This window comes from Diabrotica virgifera, chromosome 5 (assembly GCF_917563875.1).
Source record: "Diabrotica virgifera virgifera chromosome 5, PGI_DIABVI_V3a".
Taxonomy (NCBI): domain Eukaryota; kingdom Metazoa; phylum Arthropoda; class Insecta; order Coleoptera; family Chrysomelidae; genus Diabrotica; species Diabrotica virgifera.
The window spans coordinates 63128866-63151935 of record NC_065447.1 but is presented as its reverse complement, the minus strand read 5'-3'; the positions used below and the strand labels follow the sequence as shown (position 1 = coordinate 63151935).

General features: G+C 34.0%; 1 long non-coding RNA gene across 1 annotated transcript; it reads left to right on the top strand.

Moving 5' to 3' along the window:
* The first annotated feature begins 3335 nt into the window (after positions 1-3335).
* LOC126884193 (uncharacterized) lies at positions 3336-22447 on the top strand. The gene is made up of 2 exons (XR_007697872.1): positions 3336-3537; positions 22093-22447. It is a non-coding gene; the product is annotated as an uncharacterized LOC126884193 (long non-coding RNA).
* The last annotated feature ends 623 nt before the right edge of the window (positions 22448-23070 follow it).

Below are 23070 nucleotides of genomic sequence, written 5' to 3'. Positions count from 1 at the left end.
TTTTTGAAGAAAGATTTTCCTAGAGAACCGTTTGCTACATTGTATAATATAGAGAACCAACACAGTAATTTGTATAAACTTACGAAGAAGATGGATTACATGTTTGTAGTCCACTGAAATATTCTCAACTGCTCAAAATTGGCAAAGAAGACGAAAACCTTTTGCAAATATGTTTTCGACCCTCAGGAATCCGAATCTAAAATTAGTTTTGCGAGAAAATGTCGGGAAATCCGGAAAAATCGTAAATTAGAGCTTTTCTGCAGTTTTCTTGAAAACTACAATAGCTAGCGGAAAAACAATCAAACCATCGTGTTTATTTGACGACTTTACATAAAAATAGATATGTTTTTTTGCGAGAAAATGCCGGAAAAACCGGAAAAATCGTAAAATAGGGATTTTTCGCAATTTTCTCGAAAACTACAGTAGCTATCGGAAAAATAATTAAACCATCGTGTATATTGGACGATTTTACATAAAAATAGATGTGATTTTTTGCGAGAAAATGCCGGGAAATCCGGAAAAATCGTAAAATAGAGATTTTCCGCAATTTTCTCGAAAACTACAGTGGCTAGCGGAAAAATAATCAAACCATGGTGTTTATTGGACGATTTTACATAAAAATAGATGTGCTATTTTGCGAGAAAATGCCGGGAAATCCGGAAAAATAGTAAAATACAGATTTTACGAGATTGTAGATTGTAAATTACGAGATTTTCCACAATTTTCTCGAAAACTACAGTAGCTAGCGGAAAAATAATTTAACCATCGTGTTTATTGGACGATTTTACATAAGAATAGATGTTTACTAAAAAATATAAGTAATCCCAACGATAAGGAATTAAATTCTTGTGTAAAGTGATAAAAACTTGTGTGATATCGAATATAAACAAAGCAGGTTTTACAGTAGGTGGAAACAAAACAATATTATTGTGAATGGTGTATTTCTACAGGAAAATAAAGCATACTAATAACCAGAATCAGCTGTAAGTAGAAAACTTTATTATAATATAATTAATTTTATTATAAACAGATAACCAGGGCAGGATTTTGATTTTTACCTAGGAATAAAAGTGCTGGAAAATTAGTAACGGCCAGCGCGGGTGCGGGTGGGAATTTTAACTGTGCTATAAAACAAATAGGTCAATTAGAAAAAGAAATTAGTAAAGCAAATGAAAAAATAGAGAAATTGGAAAATGAAAGAAAAAGGAAAAATATAATAATACAAGGAATAAAAATTGATACAAATGATCAGAAAGTTTTACGAGGGGCTATGGAGAATTTTATAGAAAAAGAGCTACAAGTTTCAGTAGATGTAAATGGAGCAAGGAAAATAAGAAAAAAATACTGTCATAGTGGAACTTAACAGCGTAAAAAACAAAATAGAAGTAATGAAAAATAAAGGTAAATTAAAAGCCAAAAAGGACGAAAGAATCTATATTAATGATATGTCAAAAGAAGAAAGAATTTTCCAGAAAGAAATTAGAAGCAAGGCTATGGTAGCGAGGCATAATGGAAAAAATATAAAAATAGGATACCAGAAGCTAATCATTAATGGTGAAATATGGACATGGAATAGCATTCAACAACAACCCATAAAAGAGAAAAATATACAACCAAAAAACTAGCAATACAACTAAAGCAGACTGAAATAACGGAGACGACATGGCAAAGTAAAGGTACACAAAATAGACAAAATGTACGGATTATTAATGAAAAGAAGCCCGTAAACGAATATATATTAGTAGGAACATGGAATGTAAGAGGAACATACGAAGAAGGAAAACTGAAACACCTACTAGATGAATGCAAAAAATATAAATTCGAAATAGTAGCACTACAAGAAATTAAACAACTAGTCCAAAACTCAATGGAAATAAATGACTATTTATTTTTCAATAGCGGAGGGGAAAATAGAATGTTGGGCACAGGATTTGTAGTAAACAAAAAGCTGAAAGATCTAATCGTTGAGTTTAAACCAATTTCAGAGAGAGTATGCATACTAAGAATAAGAGGAAAATACCAAAAAATAACATTTTTAATGTGTGGTGTGTGGTGTAAGAATGTGTTATAGAGGTAGCACCTTTTATTGGAACGACCACATCAAATGTCATCGACGGGAGATTGTTTTTGATAACTGGTCCTCATAAGGCACCCAACTCCCACTTATGGCTCCACGTGTCACATCCCGAGCAACTGCATTGGTCTGCAGGCTAAACTAACTGAGGGTAGCCAGACATGGTGATAGGTTGGACAGTGGCAGCTGGCTGTTACAAAACTGACCATGCGGCGAGAATCATAGACACGGAAACGGCACATATACAGCGGTGCAGAATTCAAAGGGAAACCACTGCACTATTTTCCCAAGAGAATTTCTTCCCATAACGATGGCAATTTCAGTAAGTGAAGATGGAATGTGTAGCGACCCGACTCACGCTCGACGCCATCTCGGTTCCGGGTCGGATGGTGTAAAATTTGCTATCGGCTGCCAAGATGTGAGGGACCAGGCACCTGGCAGAAATTGTGAGACTGAATCCAAATTTTCATTTAATTTAAGAAAATGTCAGCGAATTGGTACATGGAACGTACAAGGACTGATCCAAAACCCTGGAAAGTTACACATAATTGAAAAAGTTACACATAAGAACATAAGAACATATCAATTTTTGTTCCTTGTATTATTACATTTATCCTCTTTCTTTCATTTTCCAATTTCTTTATTTTTTCGTTTGCTTTACTAATTTTTTTTTCTAATTGACCTATTTGTTTTATAGCTTTTTCGTTTGTTTCTCGCAGCTTTTTTATTTCATTTTTGTAGCCGCTTTGTTGATCTTTCAGTTCTTTAATTTTATTCTTTAGTTGTGTGATTTCGTGTCCAGATCTATATTGTTCTTTTTTTTATGTCTCTTATATCCATTGCTAATTCCCTCATCATTTTCATCATTTGTTCCATTTCTCTTATGTTTTTTTCATCTGTTTTTTGTGATGATATAGCTGTTCTTTTTGATTTTTTGCTGGGATGTTCCTCCTCTTCCCTTCTCCTTTTCATTTCATCAGCTAATTCGCTATCTGAACTCATTGTTCTTAATTCCTAGCTATTTTTTGTGCAAGAGTTATTAGTCAATGCGTCACGGGTGAAATTTCGTGGAGAACTCTACTCACAGTTCAAATTCCCACCCGCACCCGCGCTGGCCGTTACTAATTTTCCAGCACTTTTATTCCTAGGTAAAAATCGAAATCCTGCCCTGGTTATCTGTTTATAATAAAATAATTATATTATAATAAAGTTTTCTACTTACAGCTGATTCTGTTTATTAATATGCTTTATTTTCCTCTAGAAATACACCATTCACAATAATATTGTTTTGTTTCCACCTACTTATTTGGTCTCCACATATTGCTGTCGAATATGTCCTGTTCGATTTCATGTATTCACTATGCAAATGCAGAGGTAAATTTTGCTTGGCTACAAGGAGAGATGATTACTAAAGACCTGTTAATATTACTGATTGGAACTTACTGATTGTGATTTCTGTAATGGTAAGTAGGGGAGACTGGGGCTGGTTGGCGCACCGGGTTGGTTGACGCAGTCCAATTTTCTTAAAACTAAGAAACGTGGCAATCACGCTTTTACACAAGTTCTAAGGCTTCCGACAAAGCGCACTCTCGGAAGGTAGTTTCAGTTTGGCGCTATTACTAGTACGGTGTACAGTGCGCTTTGTAATTTTTTTACAATGTTGAGTAAATTTTTATTACCATACATTTTTTGTTCTAGAAATTCCATTTTTAAAGATAATAATTCGTTCTTTGCTTTGTATTGAAGCTTAGGACTATGACTATAAGATACAATCATTATATTTTCCAAAAATTAATTAATATAGAGTCGATTACCATATATACCCAAACATGCGCTCTGGGGCTGGATGACGCATTCGATGAGGGCCTGGTTGACCCATACGTCAACCATCACCGAGCATAAATATAGTTTTACTGATTTGAATATTTGCAGATTTATATAGAGAACCTTATTCAACCTTATACTATTTGAAAATTCCACAAACCTGTTAAAAAAATCCAACGAACAGCTGCAACTAGAGTGTTTAAAGGAACTTGATGCTCACAAAAATATTGAAACATCTTTGAGCATACCTTATGAAGAGTCGAAGTTGTCCTCAAAGGAAAGTGACCCTTATGAAAGTAATCTTAATCATTTTTGAAGTTATACTTCTTTACGATCGAGAGTGAAATTTTATAATGCCAGGCGCATGCGCACACAGACAGTATGTATTTCGTTGCTAATCTTTCAAGTATGTAGCAGCGCTATCAGCGCAAATAAGTCATATTATATCATATAAAAGGATATATTAGTGTTCTTAGTAAATGTATTATTTATTATAATTTTTGTGTCTTTGGATTTGTCTTCCTCGGGAATAAGATATTTTATAATAAGAGTAAGTATATTTAAAGTATTTTTGTATACTTCACTTGGTTTATTAAATTTGTCAGTATGTATGAGAAATCTTGTAACCTGTTAAAGCAAATGGAATATAGCTCAGAGGTAGAGCGTGTGACCGGAGATCAAGAGGTCCCGGGTTCAATTCCCAGACGATTCATATTCTTTTTATATATATTTTTGGTATCGATTTCATAAAAAAATTTTAAAAGTGGTAGACAAAGAAAGTTAGTGTAATATTTAAATAAAATACAAATAACCTGTTAAGTATATTAATTTCGTTGAAATCATAATAATAGAAGTATAACTTCCTACGTGCTTACAAAGTACACACACATTCTTTTTTTTTTGTAAAATATTCAACCTTTTATCGTTCTTTAATCATATCGCAGACCACTTGATGAAACCAATTAACAACATTCGCAGCCAGGATATTCCAAGGAACATGATTCACTCTTCAAAAAAAAAACAAACAAACGTCAATCCAAAATCAAAATGAGAACTCTCCTCTAAGTCCGTTCCTTTTGAAACCACTACCAAAAGCAGCGGCTAGAACTCAGGATGCTAAATATAAAAGAAGGAAGCGAGATACAGCAATTTTACCCGACACCCCAACAAAAAAAGCTCTCGAAGAAGTGCAGAGGCAAGAAAGCAGAATCAAAGAAATGAAAAAAGAAGAAAGTTGATAAAGACATCGACTTGGAGTGTGAAGAATACATTAAGTCTCTTTTATTTGTGCTTGTGCACGAAGTTTGTGCTGATGATCCTGGTTTTTTTTTTGCATAAATTATGAAAGCGACTAACTATCTGAAATTAAGTATACTTACGGAATATGTATTTGATTATATAGTTTTTGTTTAAATCTTTGTCAATAAATGAAAAAACGATTTATTACTTTTATTTTATTCGAAATTTATTTACACTTTATGTAAAAAAAAGAAGAGATTTGATGTTGTTGGTTTTATGCCTAATTTAATATTTGAGTTAAATTTAGATTCTAGAACGTTAAATACACCAATATTTTTCATAGGTAATAAGGTTTTTGTTTATTATTTTGTTGTTTTCTTACTTTATAATATGGGCGACAACCAACCCCATGTGATGCGTCAACCAACCCCGTGGCGGGGCTGGTTGGCGCAGTGACATACATTTTGCTTTCTCAAATTGAACATAATGTACAGTTTGTAAGATGTTTATTTTTACAAAATATCTTGTGCAAAAGATTAGATTTTCATACATTGGGCAAAAAGTTGTACTAAATCTGTTAATTTAGCATCTAGGTACAAAACTATAAAAAATGCGTCAACCAGCCCCGGTCTCCCCCTAATAAAGTAAATATTTTTTTAACTTCATTTATTTATTGCAATCTGTGATCAATCTTTAATATGTTCAATATATCTTATCTTTGTATACCTATATATCTTCATATAATGGTGGATGTGTGAATTATTCGTAAGGGGATTTTTCCACATTCTCTATTTCATTTGTTTGATTTCGTACGAGTGGTCGTTAAACCAGTACCTGTGGATCTTTTGATCACTGAGTGTGTTTCAAAGATCTACATCTTTTGTTTTTTCATAAACATTATCTTACTTACTCTAAAGTAATTAGGGAATTAAAACTTGAGACTGTCATTTTCAGGTTGGGCGTAGATTTACGCTCCTGCTATGTCTAGGACTCGAATGTTGTTTTTTGATTGGAATGTGTCTAAAGATATTCAACTTCTCATCTTTACCGATGAGCCCAGAGAGGTTGAAGAGGGCGAAACACATTTCTAAGAACTGGTGTTTGGATCTTTGATTCTATTCAAAAAAATTTTTCCCAGCCCGAAATGGTGGATGTGTGAATTATTCGTAAGGGGATTTTTCCACATTCTCTATTTCATTTGTTTGGTTTTATCTTCATATATGTATACATATCTTTAATATGTTTGGGAGCGATAGAAAAAATGACACAGTGGGAGCTACACCCAGTGGTACTTCTGGTTTGTTCTTCCCAGAAGAAACCCAGTTTCTTCTTCTTTGAGTACCGTGCCCAATTTTAGGTGTGAGCAGCGACCATGATAATTTGCCGATATTATTCTCGATCTTGGACAACAAATATCAATAAAATTCATCTGCTGATAAGCCACGAAGATTGACGATATGACGATTGACGAAGATTTCGGAGCCTTGAATATTTCTTCCCACCAATTCTCCTTTCTTCATCAATCTTTTTGTTGAGTATGAACTGCAGTATCCAGTTCCGGCTACCTCTCATTATAATATGTCCCAGTTATTCAAGCTTTCTCTTTTTATAATCCTCGGCAAGTCACCTTCGCCTTGACCTATTCGGTTTAAGACTATATTGGAAATGCGTTGAACCCACAAAATGTTGAGCATTCTACGATATAATCACATCTCGAAGGCTTCTAATTTGTTCATCATATTAACCTTCATGACCCAGGTTTCACATTCTATAGTAATGAGGATACACATAACATTTTAGTTTTAGGAACTTGATTCTTAGTTGTAAGTTCAGCTGAGAATTGCACAGTATAGATCTAAGTTTCATAAATGCTCCTCTTGTAATTTCTATAAAAGTTTTAATTTTTTCATCAGGATTTAGCGTCTCGTTTATTCAACATTCAAGGTATTTAAAATAGTTAACTTTTGTAATCGGCTAACTGCTGGCAATTAGTTGCATAGGGCCAACGTCTTGTTTACTGACCACAAGTAACTTTTCTTTTATGTATTTGGAATTTAAAGGAATTGAAGATATTGGATACTTTCAGCCATAATCGGGATCGCTGTGTTAACTGTTTATCTGATGTTATTAATAATTTTTCTCCCAATTAAAACTCCACATTACTATGCCAAGGCTTCGTTGAATATTATTTCCGAGTAGGTATACGTTAAACAAAGTTGGAGATAACACACAACCTTGTCTGACACCTATTTGAATGAAAATTTTGTTTGTTTCTTGTATTTCGTTTTAGTTTAGATTGCCAAATTTCTGACTTTTTTACTGACAAAAGCATATCTATCTAAAAGACCTTAGTATTCAGTAGAAGAGTTTCTTAATCAATAACTAAAAAATTACAGTAGGTACCCTTATGTACAAGTAGTATTTTTTATCTATATTTGAGTGTCATATTCAGGAGCTTAACTTATTAAACTTATTAAGGTAGATTATGCAATTTGCAATTTTTTTAAATTTTGCCATAGGTTGTTATTGTTTTTGATTTACTTCCTTATTTTTTTATTTATATTTACGATTTATATAATTTTAGTAAATTATGTTTGTTATTGTTTTTGTTTTTTATGACTTTTTGTAAGCTTTGTCTATAAAATTGTACAATTTTCCATCACAAAAAAGCATATTTCTATTCTATTCTAATCTTATGGTAGGGGAGCCCAAGTAGGGATTTTTGCAGTTACTCGAGCGCGTCAGATTATTACATGGGGAGAAACCTTGTACCCTGAAAATGTACCTCTACAATATATTGGCTCTTAAGCAGGGGAGTTCGTTAAGGAGGGGCCGAAAAAAAATTCTATCCTTAGAAGAACTCGAAATCGTCTGATTAAGATACAATAAGTTAAGTACATGCAAAACAGTGTATATTTCAAAAATCTGACGATTTGAGCGGGGCGTAAGGAAATGGGCGAGTCCCAAAATTTCACAAGAAAAAAGCGAATATTTCGCGAAATGAATGACAGATCGAAAAACTAACAAATACGTACTCAATATTTTTCAAAAATCTATCGAATGGTACTAAATACGACTTCCCACGGAGATGGGTGGTGGGTAAATTTAATATTTTAAATAGGAATCCCGCGATATTTAGCGAAATGAACATCAGATCGAAAAACTGAAAAATACACTTATTCAATATTTTTGAAAAATCTATCGAATGGCACCATACACGACCCCCCACAGAGGTGGGGTAAGAGGGTTACTTTAAAACCTTAAATAGGAGCCCCTTCCCATCGAATGATACTAAACACGACTTCCCACGGAGAGGGGTGGTGGGTAAATTTAATATTTTAAATACGAATCCCGCGATATTTAGCGAAATGAACATCAGATCAAAAAACTGAAAAAACACGTATTCAATATTTTTGAAAAATCTATCGAATGGCACCATACACGACCCCCCACGGAGGTGGGGTAAGAGGGTTACTTTAAAACCTCAAATAGAAGCCCCCATTTTTTATTGCAGATTTGGATTCCTTACGTTAAGATAAGTAACTTTTATTCGAGACATTTTTTCGAATTATGGATAGATGGCGCTATAATCTAAAAAAAACATTGTTGGAAATGGAAAATTAAATTAAAAATGGACAAGTCCCCACTAAAATGGAAAACTTTACTTAACTTTTTTTGGTTTTAGGACCTACTCTTCACAAACCAATAGGTCCCCAAAGCGCTCGAGTGACTGCACATTTAGCATACTTTGCTCCCCTACCATTACCATTATGTTGCAATATGCTCTTTAATTCTATTATGCAATATCAAGTAAGTACCTATTTATTATAAAAAGCTTTCCCAGAAAACAGTTTATTTCATCAATTTTACGTCCATTTAAATAATTGCCATTTTTTTGTTATAAATTGAATGTAAACACATTAATCTTATTAAAGTTAAAAGTGGAAATAATATTTTCGCCAGCTAACATACAGTTGAAATCACATGAAGCACAATTTTGAACTACAGATGGACACACCAAATTTTTTTAAACTAGCAAATGTGTTAGCTATTCTGCCTATATTTAATATCGAAACCTTAACATTAAAATGGAAAATATTTTACAAAGTCTATTCCTCGGTATGTTTTATTACTTTGGCCACAATACAAACATACTGCTTTATTAAATTGTACATATTTCACGACATTTTGACAGCTCGCGTTTATAAAGCGACAATCATGACAGAATTGTTAAGAGACTTTCTTTTTATAATTGATATTTTCCTTATGATGTTGGGCTCAGCCTTTTGGCAAATGAAAAGTTGGTGCAAGTTGTTTCAATGTTTCTCAAGAGTGAAAATTGTATTTTCTTTAACAAAAAGCGACGCTTATTTCAAACACTTTAACTACATATTCCCCATTAATATAACTTTTCATACCATTTTATTACTCAGCAGAAATGTTGTTTTAATATACTATGGTGCACTGTACCAGCAAAATTATTTTATTAAATATTTTATAATGTTAATTCAGCAAGTTAAATTAAATATAATATTTTACCACGTTCACGGAATATATGTAGCATATAATAAATTAAATACCTTCTTGAAAAACGATTTTCATAGAAAAAGATTTGCTATATTGAATAATATAGGGAACCAACATATCAAGCTGTATAAACTGACCAAAAAGATGGATTACATGTTTGGTCTTCACATATTGCTATCGAATCTTACCTCTTCTATTTCATGTATTCACTATGCGAATTCGGAGGAAAATTTTACTTGGCTACAGGGAGAGATAACAACTAGAGACGTAGTATTATTACTATTAAACTTATTGTTAGTGATTTCCGTGATGGTAAGGAGTTAATCAAATAGATCAATATTTGTTTTAGATAATTCAGATGAGAATCTAATTCTCTTATCTTGTTTATGTATCTTATATATGCTCAATGCTTTAACAAACTTTAGCAAACACTTTAACTACATATTCCCCATTAATATAACTTTTCATACCATTTTATTACTCAGCAGAAATGTTGTTTTAATATACTATGGTGCACTGTACCAGCAAAATTATTTTATTAAATATTTTATAATGTTAATTCAGCAAGTTAAATTAAATATAATATTTTACCACGTTCACGGAATATATGTAGCATATAATAAATTAAATACCTTCTTGAAAAACGATTTTCATAGAAAAAGATTTGCTATATTGAATAATATCGGGAACCAACATATCAAGCTGTATAAACTGACCAAAAAGATAGATTACATGTTTGGTCTTCACATATTGCTATCGAATCTTACCTCTTCTATTTCATGTATTCACTATGCGAATTCAGAGGAAAATTTTACTTGGCTACAGGGAGAGATAACAACTAGAGACCTAGTATTATTGCTATTAAACTTATTGTTAGTGATTTCCGTGATGGTAAGGAGTTAATCAAATAGATCAATATTTGTTTTAGATAATTCAGATGAGAATCTAATTCTCTTATCTTGTTTATGTATCTTATATATGCTCAATGCTCACAACCACAAACAAGCACACACACACACACACACACACACACACACACACACACACACACACACACACACACACACACACACACACACACACACACACACACACACACACACACACACACACACACACACACACACACACACACACACACACACACACACACACACACACACACACACACACACACACACACACACACACACACACACACACACACACACACACACACACACACACACACACACACACACACACACACACACACACACACACACACACACACACACACACACACACACACACACACACACACACACACACACACACACACACACACACACACACACACACACACACACACACACACACACACACACACACACACACACACACACACACACACACACACACACACACACACACACACACACACACACACACACACACACACACACACACACACACACACACACACACACACACACACACACACACACACACACACACACACACACACACACACACACACACACACACACACACACACACACACACACACACACACACACACACACACACACACACACACACACACACACACACACACACACACACACACACACACACACACACACACACACACACACACACACACACACACACACACACACACACACACACACACACACACACACACACACACACACACACACACACACACACACACACACACACACACACACACACACACACACACACACACACACACACACACACACACACACACACACACACACACACACACACACACACACACACACACACACACACACACACACACACACACACACACACACACACACACACACACACACACACACACACACACACACACACACACACACACACACACACGGCGCCGCATTTGTTGTGGCATCTGTGCTTCAGACTGCAAAGTGGCATCATCAAGTCTACGTACGTTAGGTTGATTCTAATTAGGTGTGGATCAGTAATATATTTCTAATTTTGTTATACCCTCCTTCTAAACAAAACTACAGGGAAAACTATGATAACATTACTTGTGGCATCAGATGCCACATGTACCTTGAGATGTCATAAATACCACACTTGACACACCATGACTTAATACTTGAATTATGCCCGACATTTTTGGGATAATAAAAAACTAATAAATTACAGAACAAATTCTTGTTTTTTTAACATTGTCAGTTATTTGCAAACAATTTGCATAAATTCTATCTTATTAATTTATTGTCATTATTATTTATTAGTCGCTTATTGCGGCTCTAAGAGTTTTTCAAATAAAACTTTATATCCGTAAATTTTCTCATTTCTAATACTGTGTATTTTGATTTGCACTATTCACATTTTTGTTTTCCTGGTAGTACTTCCTTCTTCAAATCAAATTTAAAGAAAGCCATTACGGATTTTATTTGTTCGGGCATCCATGGGGTTTTTGAGGTGTTTTAAGAGTTTTTACTGACTGCGTTTCTTTTTTTCTTTTTTTTTTTTTAACTTGTGTTTCTTTTTTTGCAGATATTTATTTCTACAATTTTGTTTAATCTATTATTATTTTTTTTAATTCATATCACTCGCATCTCTTCTATTGCCGATGATTTTCTCTTTTCTTGATTCTTGTACACCTGCTCTTTAATGTTTGACAATTGAACTAAAAGGTGATGCGAAAAAACTTACTTCTTTACTTACTTAATCAGTAGACTCATTGATACCTTTCGGTGTTGGGCCATTCATTCAATCTTAATCAGTGTCTTAATCTTCTGAGGTGTCGGGAGTTTCGTCTAACTCTCAATGAACTTCCTCCATTCTTTCCTATTGGTGGCCATTTGTGTTGCTTCTTGCCAAGTTTTTCTCTTACTTTCTAGTATCTGCGAGATGTGACTATTCCATTCTTTAATGCTTCGTCGTCTTCTGTTCTTCGCTATTGGTTTTGCTTGCCACACTCTTGATGCCACACTCAAAGAGTACCCATGAACGATCACATCAATCACTTTCCTTGTATTTGCTGTCCTTGTCTATAACAAACGTTTGTTATTTATAGAAAAAGACAGCAAATACAAAATAAGTGCTTGATGTGATGTTCGGATTATCCGTGCTTCTCAATTATCCGTGCTTTTCAATTATTCGTGCCACCTCCGGTCCCAAGGAGCACGGATAATCGGGATTCTACTGTAATTACTGCATTTGTCCATTGTCTGGGTATTACTTTTATTTTCCATATTAGGTTCTATATGCATAGTAATTTTTTTATGAAAACAAATTAAACAAATTATAAAAATTAATTTTTTTTTACTTCTATATATTTCATCATTTCTGGTGCTACTTCATCGCTTCCTGGTACTTCTCTAATCTTTATCTTTCTTATTGCTTCTTCCAGTTCTTCTTTTTCTAAAGTTTCTTGATTTTCCGTGTTTCTCATGGACCCTCTATTGATCTGGCTTTCTTTTTCCATTGTATTCCCTTGCTTTCCATTCAGTATCAGCTCGAAGTGTTCCCTCCATATTTCCATTATTTTCTTATCGTTTATTGTTGTTCCTTCCTTGTTCATTATTTGTCTCACCTTTGTTTCTTTGTTGCTTTTTAGGTTCTTCAGTGTTCTATAAAATAACTTTACAGTTTCTGTGCTGTTTTCTTCCATTTTTTTTCCGAATTTTTCCCAACTTTTCTTTTCCTCTTCCTTCACTATCTCTTTCATTTTTGTTCTTTGTCTCTTATAATTTTCATATTTTTTTGTGTTTTGTCTTGTACGTATTGTTTTTATAATTTCTTCTTTTCTTTTATTTATCTTTTTACTTCATCATTCCACCAAGATGTTCGTTTCTCTCTGCTATTATTTCTTGTAGTCCCACATATTGCATTAGCTGATTTTATCATCGCATTTTTAAATCTTTCCCATTCTTCTTCTATTATTTCTGTTGTTTCGTGTTCATTTTCCATCTCTTTCTCTAGCTCGTCTGTGTATATTATTTTCGTTGATTCGTTGATTCTTCCCTTAGTTTACAATTTTGTTATTATTTCTTTGTGTTTTCTGTTTATGCTCTCATTCCTTTTTATTTCTTTTCTTTTGCTTTTGAATGTGGTTTCCAGTATATAGTGGTCACTGCCAATTTCATAACACCTTTTCACCCTTACGTCCCTTATCCAGTTCTTCTGCTTTTTGCACTATAGTATAGTCCATAATTGATTGTTCTTCTCTTGATTTGACTTCTCTTGTGATCTTGTGTATACTTTTATGCCGGAAGTGTGTGTTCATAATCACCAGGTTATTGTCTAGACCTAGACAGAATTTGAGTGGTAATTTCCAGTTTTGTTTATTTTTTCCTCCCCATAAGGTCCAATGACATTGTTCCCTTTTTCTGCTTCTTTTCCCACTCTACTGTTCATGTCTCCTGTGATCATAATTTTCTCTGTAGGTACAAATATTTATCACTTCTGGGAACTTATCCCAGAACTCATTACTTTCGTTTTTTGTTGCGTCTTCATCTGGTCCATAGCATATGATTAGTTTTGTATTGGTTTCCTCTATATCCATATCTACGTCTACGCTTAGTAATGTTCGTTGTAATATATCCAATTTTTTACTTTATTGATAATATTCATTTTTATTATGCACGCTACTCTTGCCTGAGCTCTCTTCGTTTCTACCACTTTACTGTATATTAGTAACATTCCTTTTTCTAATATTATTGATCCTCTTCCTTCCTTCTTTGTCTCTGTGTTCTTATTTCTAGTTTCTTCCCGCAGTTCTATTGCCTTTCCATTTATACCTGTTACTTTCCATGATGCCATTTTCAGAATTGTTTTGTTTTTTTCTGTGCTTAACTTGTACTTTGTTTTTCCTTCCGTTTGTGTTATTATCTTTAGATCTGTTCATGTCCCTGTACTGTGCCTGTTTTGTTTCTCATTCCGTCTTTGTGTTTTCTTCGGTTCCATGACATCTCGTAACGCGACAGTTCGTAACCGGACAAATGGTAACGGACAATTCGTAATAGCGACAGTTCGTATCGGCGACACTTCATAACGGCGACAGTTCGTAACTATACAAATTTGTAACGTCCAAATTGAATTATTCTGCTTATTTTTGTTAACGTTGAAACTAACTGTTAAACAACTATAAATGAAATTATGTTTATCAAAGGTAATACCACGAGTCCTCTAAATTTTATCGATAAATTTTTTTGTTTTCACGAAAACTTCTTTATTTGGTAAAATTACGAAAACAAACCGAATGATAAAATCACGAGTCCGAAGGACGAGTGATTTTATCCATTTCGGTTTGTTTGGAGTGATTTTACCCTAAATAAAGAAGTTTAAGTATAAAAACGAAAAAATTTATCAAGCAAAATTTAGAGGACAAGTGGTATTTGAAAAGATTATTTTGTGAACCAATATGTATTATTAGTAAATATTATTAGTATAATTAGTAAATATTAGTAAATGTATTATTAGTAAATACATCTGTGAAATATTTTTAAGACAACTAGGATCAATGTCTTAAGTAGGTTATAGCTAAATTATTTTATGATTTAAAAATGAACCAATTTATTTATTATATTGTTAATACATAAAAAACTGTTTAAATCGAAAATGAACAATTATTAAAAACACAATTTTTATAACTAATATGAGATTTTCCAATGTCGTTCGTAATTAAGGTATGTACGTATTATGTGAAATTTAGGGTACCTTAAGTTTTATCAGGGAAGAGACTGTTTTATCAAAGAAGAGGCTGTTTTATCAGTATTACACTCAATGATTGGCTAGAAAGACGCGTGGTGATTGGCTGAAAAAGCAAAAACGTCAGAATTTGACGGGTGAAAAAAATAATCAATTTAATAAATCAGTATCAGAATAAACATTTTTAAAATTAAAGCGTTTATTTGAAAAACAATACATGTCCATTTTAAGAAAATTCGATTTTATGTATTCTTCTCATAGAATAGTAGTTTCTTTATCCATCCGACACATTTAGTTTTGTAAAAATCTATGATGTCCGGAGTAAACTACATAGAACATTTGGATGTTTCTATAGAAAACAACAGATGTCTGGGAAGTTTTTCTTGATTTGCCAAAATTTTAATTTTTGGACAAGTGTTGTTTTTCACAGTATCTTAATGGACATGGTACAAAGAACGAGTGAAGAAAGAGGACTTAACCTCAACATAAATAAAACAAAATGGATGCTGGTCAGCCAAATTCAAAACCTGCCAGACAATTAAAAATAAAAAACCAACTAATTTAACACGTAGACTCGTATATATACCTTGGAACAGTCGTCAACTCCAAATGGGATCAAACAACCGAAATACGATCTAGAATTGAAATGCCAGAGCAACATTTAACAACATTAATAATATATTCACCCGATCCGACATATCTCTCCTACTAAAAATATGGCTACAAAAGTGCTATTTATTTCCAGTCTTGCTGTATGGCGCAGAGGCATGGACACTGACGGAAACATTAATGAGAAAGCTGGAGGCATTCGAAATGTGGGTGTATCGACGTATCCTCAAAATATCCTGGACGACTCATACCACAAACGTAGAGTTACTGCACCGAATGGGAAAACAAAAAGAAATCTCTTTCACAATTAAGAAACAGAAACTTGAATACCTCGGTCATATTGTGAGACATGATAAATATTATATACTCCAACTAATAATACAGGGTAAAATAGAAAGCAAACGCGGACCCGGAAGAAGAAGACACTCATGACTTCAAAACTTAGATCAATGGTTTGGACTAACATCGATCGAGTTATTCAGAAACGCCGCAAACAAAATTAAAATTGCTATGATGATAGCCAACGTCCGCAACGGACAAGGCAAGTGAAGAAGAAGAAAAGTTGTTTTCCTTTACAAAATGTTTACTTAAAAAGTTGGGAATGTCTAAAGACGGTTGCTGGCTTAAAGATTTCATTAATTACTTTATTAGTCCTTTGTCTAGGTATATGTAAATTTAAGGAACAATGAGAGGGATAAACTTTTAAAAATATTGTTAAAAGTTTGTATGTATTTAAATATTTGTTTGTTATTAAGGACTTTTAATATATTATTCTGAAACACGAAATATAAAATGTATTAAACATGTTCATCCCGGTACTGATTCATTAAATTGATAAACATTCAATTATAACTGTAATAACAGTTAGTTTTCACGTTAACAAACATAAACAGAATAATTCAATTTGGACGTTTACGAATTGTCCGTTACGAACTTGTATAGTTACGAACTGTCGCCGTTATGAAGTGTGGCTGTTACGAACTGTCGCCTTTACGAGTTGTCCGTTACCACTTGTCCGGTTACGAATTGTCGCGTTACGAGATGTCTGGTCACGGTTTTCTTCAGCTAGTTTTATGAACTAGCTGGTTCTGCATTGTTTGTTACTTTTCCTATTCTGCTTGTTTTTTGGTTCCATTTCCATTTAATGCCTTCAATAACTATGAAACCATAGCCAATTTTGTCCTTTTTCCATTAGTCTTTCATTTGTTGCTATCTTCCTAAGGTTTCTTTGTACTTAGGTATTTCTATATTTTTTACTGTTAGGTCACATTCTAAAATTAAATACTCTATGTTGCGTGTAGTTCATTAGTTTACCCTTGGCTTTCAGTATTTTCATTTTATATTTCATTTATTTCAAAGTTATCAAAAATGAGATATTAGAAATTATACAATAAAGGTTACGATATCTCGAAAACTTGACGTGACACAACAATTTTGACCCCAGATTCACATTCAGTGCACCAACCACCAAAAACCTTCGAGAATATAATATATTAGAGCTTCAGTTGCCCCTGGTTGACCTGTGATATTTTTGAAGTTTACGTACATTGTCATGATAACATCACACACACTACATTATCTTTATAACGGCCACAACAACAACAACAAAAAACTAACAAAGTATAAATCGATATAATTCCGCAAATTAGGTACACACCACTCGCTTCTGATAGCCCGTACCTAATGGCATCATGTTCCAAAGGAGTGTAAATTATTTCATGCACATATTATTTTAATCGTAGGGGGCAGGACTATATACGCAGCGAGAATGATGCCATAACAAATACATGTGTGTGAATGTACAACGATATCATCTTATGGCATCATACACACCAAAATATTACAAAATATTAAAATGACGCTATCTGTGACAATATAATGCCGTAGATGCTAAAAATCGACTTCAAATTTTATGGCATCGCGTGTATGATGCCACAAAGCTCGCAGATGCCATAACGTAGCAAAATGCACACACATGATGCCATAATAAATGTAATACAAACACACACACACACACACACACACACACACACACACACACACACACACACACACACACACACACACACACACACACACACACACACACACACACACACACACACACACACACACAAAACGAAACTCGCAGCTATATCCGAAGGTATAACTCGCCAAGAATAGGGAGCTGTAAGGATGAAGAGTGAAATGCCCTAAATGATAGTCATAATGACCACCTACGATTGCAGAGTTTGTCCAAGCCAATAAAAAGAGGTCCTTGTTGAGTAAGATTGTGCAAAAAATCCGAATCGGAATATTTTTTCTATCGGATGCGCAGGGGCTTTATGGACTATATCTTCATTATTTTCTGTCTTATCTTATTGCAAAATAAAGGTCGCTGGGATAAACAAGTAGAATAACTCTTAAACTAATTAATGGATCGGTCTTAAATTTTGAAGGTTTGTTAAGTACGCCAATACCCAACTTTGAGTAAAACACTAAAGTTCTAAGGTAGTTTTAGTAAAAGTTATTAACAAATAACGATTTTTCACTTATTTTGCAGTTTGCTAGCAACAAATTAACTTTATAACTTTCAAAAATCGGCATTTTGAAGGTTTTTCAATGTTCTAAAAAACTGAATTTTGTAATTTTATGTCAACCATTTAGCTTTTGAATGGAGTGCAAAAAATCGAAAAAATCACGATTTTTGCACTAAATTGTTAATAATTAAAGAACGGACGCGAACTCTAGGCAGGAAACAAGTAGGTTTTCTTCCTATAGATCTACAATAACCAAAAATTCAAAGCACTCATGGTAGTGCCGACACAAGTGAAAACTTCTTATAGTATCTAAATTACGAGCTCAATGCTTTTTCCCCATTCAAAAAGAAGTGCTATACCCATATTATATACGCGTTGCGTACGAAATTTAGTTCGGCAAAGTGATGACGGTTGCAAACACAATACTTTTTCCCTATCTAAAAAGTGCAAAACGTCCCTAAAAAAGTTTTCACTTCACAAATTTATTTCGTCGAAGCAATGACGGTCGCTAATTCAATACTTTTTCTCCATCTAAAAAGAGCACGACGTCTCTAAAGAAGTTTTCACTTCTAAAATTTATTTCGTTAAAGCAATGACACTCGCTAATTTAATACTTTTTCCCCATCAAAAAAGTGCAAAACGTCCTTAAAGCAGTTTTCACTTCAAAAATTAGTTCGTCGAAGCAATGACGGTCGCTAATTCAATCCTTTTTCCCCATCTAAAAAGGGCACAACGTCCCTAAAGAAGTTTTCACTTCAAAAATTTATTTCGTCGAAGCAATGACGGTCGCGAGGACGGTCGCTAATTCAATACTTTTTCTCCATCTAAAAAGAGCAAGACGTCTCTAAAGAAGTTTGAACTTCAAAAATTTATTTCGTTAAAGCAATGACGGTCGCTAATTTAATACTTTTTCCCGATCGAAAAAGTGCAAAACGTCCCTAAAGCAGTTTTCACTTCAAAAATTAGTTTGTCGAAGCAATGACGGTCGCGATGACGGTCGCTAATTCAATACTTTTTCCCCATCTAAAAACGGCACAACGTCCCTAAAGAAGTTTTCACTTAAACAATTTATTTTCGTCGAAGCAATGACGGTCGCTAATTCAATACTTTTTCTCCATTTAAAAAGGGCAAAACGTCCCTAAGAATGTTTTCACTTCAAAACATTATTTCGTCGAAGCAATGACGGTCGCGATGACGGTCGCTAATTCAATACTTTTCCCCATCTAAAAGTGCACAACCTCCCTAAAGAAGTTTTCACTTCAAAAATGTAGTTCGTCGAAGCAATGACGGTCGGGATGACGGTCGCTAATTCAATACTTTTTCCCCATCTAAAAAGTGCACAACGTTTCTACAGAAGTTTTCACTTCAAAAATTTATTTCGCCGAAGCGATGACGGTCGCTAATTCAACACTTTTCCCCCATTTAAAAAGGGCAAAACGTCCCTAAGAAAGTTTTCACTTCAAAACATTATTTCGTCGAAGTAATGACGGTCGCGATGACGGTCACTAATAATTCAATACTTCTTCCCCATCTAAAAAGTGCACAACGTCACTAAAGAAGTGTCCACTTCAAAAATTTATTTCGTCGAAGCAATGACGGTTGCGATGACGGTCGTTAATTCAATACTTTTTCCTCATCTAAAAAGTGCACAACGTCCCCAAAGAAGATTTCACTTCAATAATATTACTATTATTATACGTAGATTATAATAATACACGCACAAAATTTAGTTCGTCGAAGCGATGACGGTCGCGATGACATGACGGTCGCTAAATCAATTCTTTTTCCCCATCTCAAAATAGATTGTACATTTATTTTAAATTTAAATACTTCTACAAAATTTATATACAGTACGTGAATCGTTCAGCTGGACATAGGGAACATACACTGTATATACAGTTATGAGCGTGCTAATAACCGGCAAAATAGCAGAAAAGATGGAAAAAGTATTAAGTTGTGAGATAAAAAGAAATGCTGGGAAATTGAGCGATATTAACCTATGAATTTACATTATGTTGATTATTTCTCACCTTTAGACGTATCGGATGAGTTTGGCAACTGCCATTGTCACAGTGACAGTTTTAGTTAACATACTCATCTTGTACGTTTAAAGGTGAGAAACAATCAATATAACGTAAATTCATAGGTTAATTTCGCTAAATTTCCCAGCTCGACTAGTTTCATTTCTTTTTATCTCACAACTTAATACGTTTTCCATCTTTTATGCTATTTTGCCGGTTATTAGCGCGCTCATCACTGTATTTAGATACATAAATACATACATTGTATTATATTGAGACTATTGTGGCAACTGAGCTCTCTCAGTTCTGACTGAGATGTCAGACGACTGAGATGTCTAAGACAATATGGTTGTTAACATTAAGGGACATTAACCTCAAAATTGACAACTCATTTCGACTGACACAAATAAACGTCAAAATATTACAATGTAGTAGCTAAGTATTTTCGGCCTAAGGGAATGGGAAAACGGTTTAGTTTTGAAATTAGTTTTGAAATAAAAAATATTTTAGCAATTAAAGTAAAATTATTAACTAATTAATCATAAACTTTGTTTTTGATTTATTTATGGATAGCCATGCTTCAAAAGTCACTAATTCTATTCGTTCTAACAGCTCTATTGCACCAAAAACCCGTACTCGAACAGAAGCTTCAACTAAGGCCGATGCCACATTATGCGTTTTGACCGGATGCGGTGAAAACGCATCCGTTTCCAACGCAACCGGACCGACCTGTCACACTATGCGTTTAGTCTGGTGCAGTTTGTAAGCGCGTACCGATTACTCAAAACGCATCCGTTTCCAACGCAACCGGACCGATCTGTCACACTATGCGTTTTCACCGGATGCGGCGGAAACGCATCCGGTTAAAACGCATAATCTGACATCGGCCTAACACAGGTTACCGCAATTGCCACAATTCTCTCAATGTATATTCCCTATGTCCAGCTGAACGATTTACGTACTGTATACATACACATAATAATTATACGTACAAAATTTATTTCGCCGAAGAGATGACGGTCGCGAAATAAATCCTTATTCCCCATCCTAACATAGGTTTTACATTTATTTTAAATTTAAATACTTCTATACAATTTATATAAACCTACACATAATATATAACATAAGCGACGACGGTCGCAATGACGGTTGCGATGACGGTTGCGATGACGGTCGCGATGACGGTCGCGATGACGGTCGCAAACTCAATGCTTTTTCCCCTATCCAAAAATCGAACAACGTCCCTAAAGAAGTTTTCACTTCAAAAAGTAGTTAGCTACCTGGATTTTTGAGTGTCTCTAGAAAATCCTTATTACTCTGGACTAATATGCTTCTATAGTTTTTAAATTGTTCTTTGTCTCATTTGTAATGACATTCTGTGATTAGTCTTATTGAATTGCACATTTATAAAAAAAAAAAACAATACTACTAGTACCTACTGCTAATAGAGTTGAAATAATAACATAGTATTCTATTGTTCAAAGAGAGTCGCAAATAGATTAATAGGAAATATCAAAAAGTATGTAAATAAAAATAAATTATATTGATTAGGTACTACTAACATTTTTCGTAGGTGTGGCCAGTCCTCGTCATTTTTGCTTGTGATTCTATAACTTCTGAATCCCAAAAGCTGGTTGTACGATGTTTTGAACTACAAGGGACTTTTCCGATATTTTCTGAGGAGAAGCAAGCATTGCTTAACATGGCAAGTCATATTCAAGCTACAAAGCCGACAATCACCGCCTGTGGATTTTTTGATCTTAATCGCAGAATAATTTTTGGGTTATTTGGTACCATTACTACCTACTATTTTATTGTATTGCAGTTCAATTCTGTTATGTAATAGAAAATATTGTTCTCAAGTTTCCTATTTTTTTGTAATAATTGGATGTAAATGCATATTATAAATATAATTAAATGTATTCTAATATTGTCATTTATGTAGCTTTTCTAAAACAATGGACTTAAATAGAGAGATGCGCCACAACTCTTCAACTTAGCTCTGGAACATATATAATCAGAAGTGCAAGAATCGAAAAACCGACTACAGTATTTTAAAACTTATACAAAAACTAATATTGCACTGCAAGATACCAGACACATGGAGAAACAGCATAATGATACCAATGTTCAAGAAAGGAGACAAAGAAGACCCCAACAATTATAGAGGTATAAATCTACTAAATACCGCACTTTAATACAGCTAACCACAAAAGTCCTAACCAACAAAATCAATAAACTAACAACTTTATCAGATGAACAACAAGGATTCAGATCCGAAAGATCCTGCGTAGACGCCGTATTTGTACTGAGACAAATCACAGAAAAGGCCATTGAGTACAATAAACCAGCATATCTATGTTTTATAGACCTGACAAAGGCTTTCGATCGCATCCAAGTCGAAGACGTCTTACATTTACTGTATAGAAGAAACATACCAATCAATATTATACAAACCATCGAAAACATCTATTTTCATAATCGAATACAGGCAAAGATAAATGGAAAACTAACGCAGTTTATACCAGTACAAAGCGGAGTCAGACAAGGT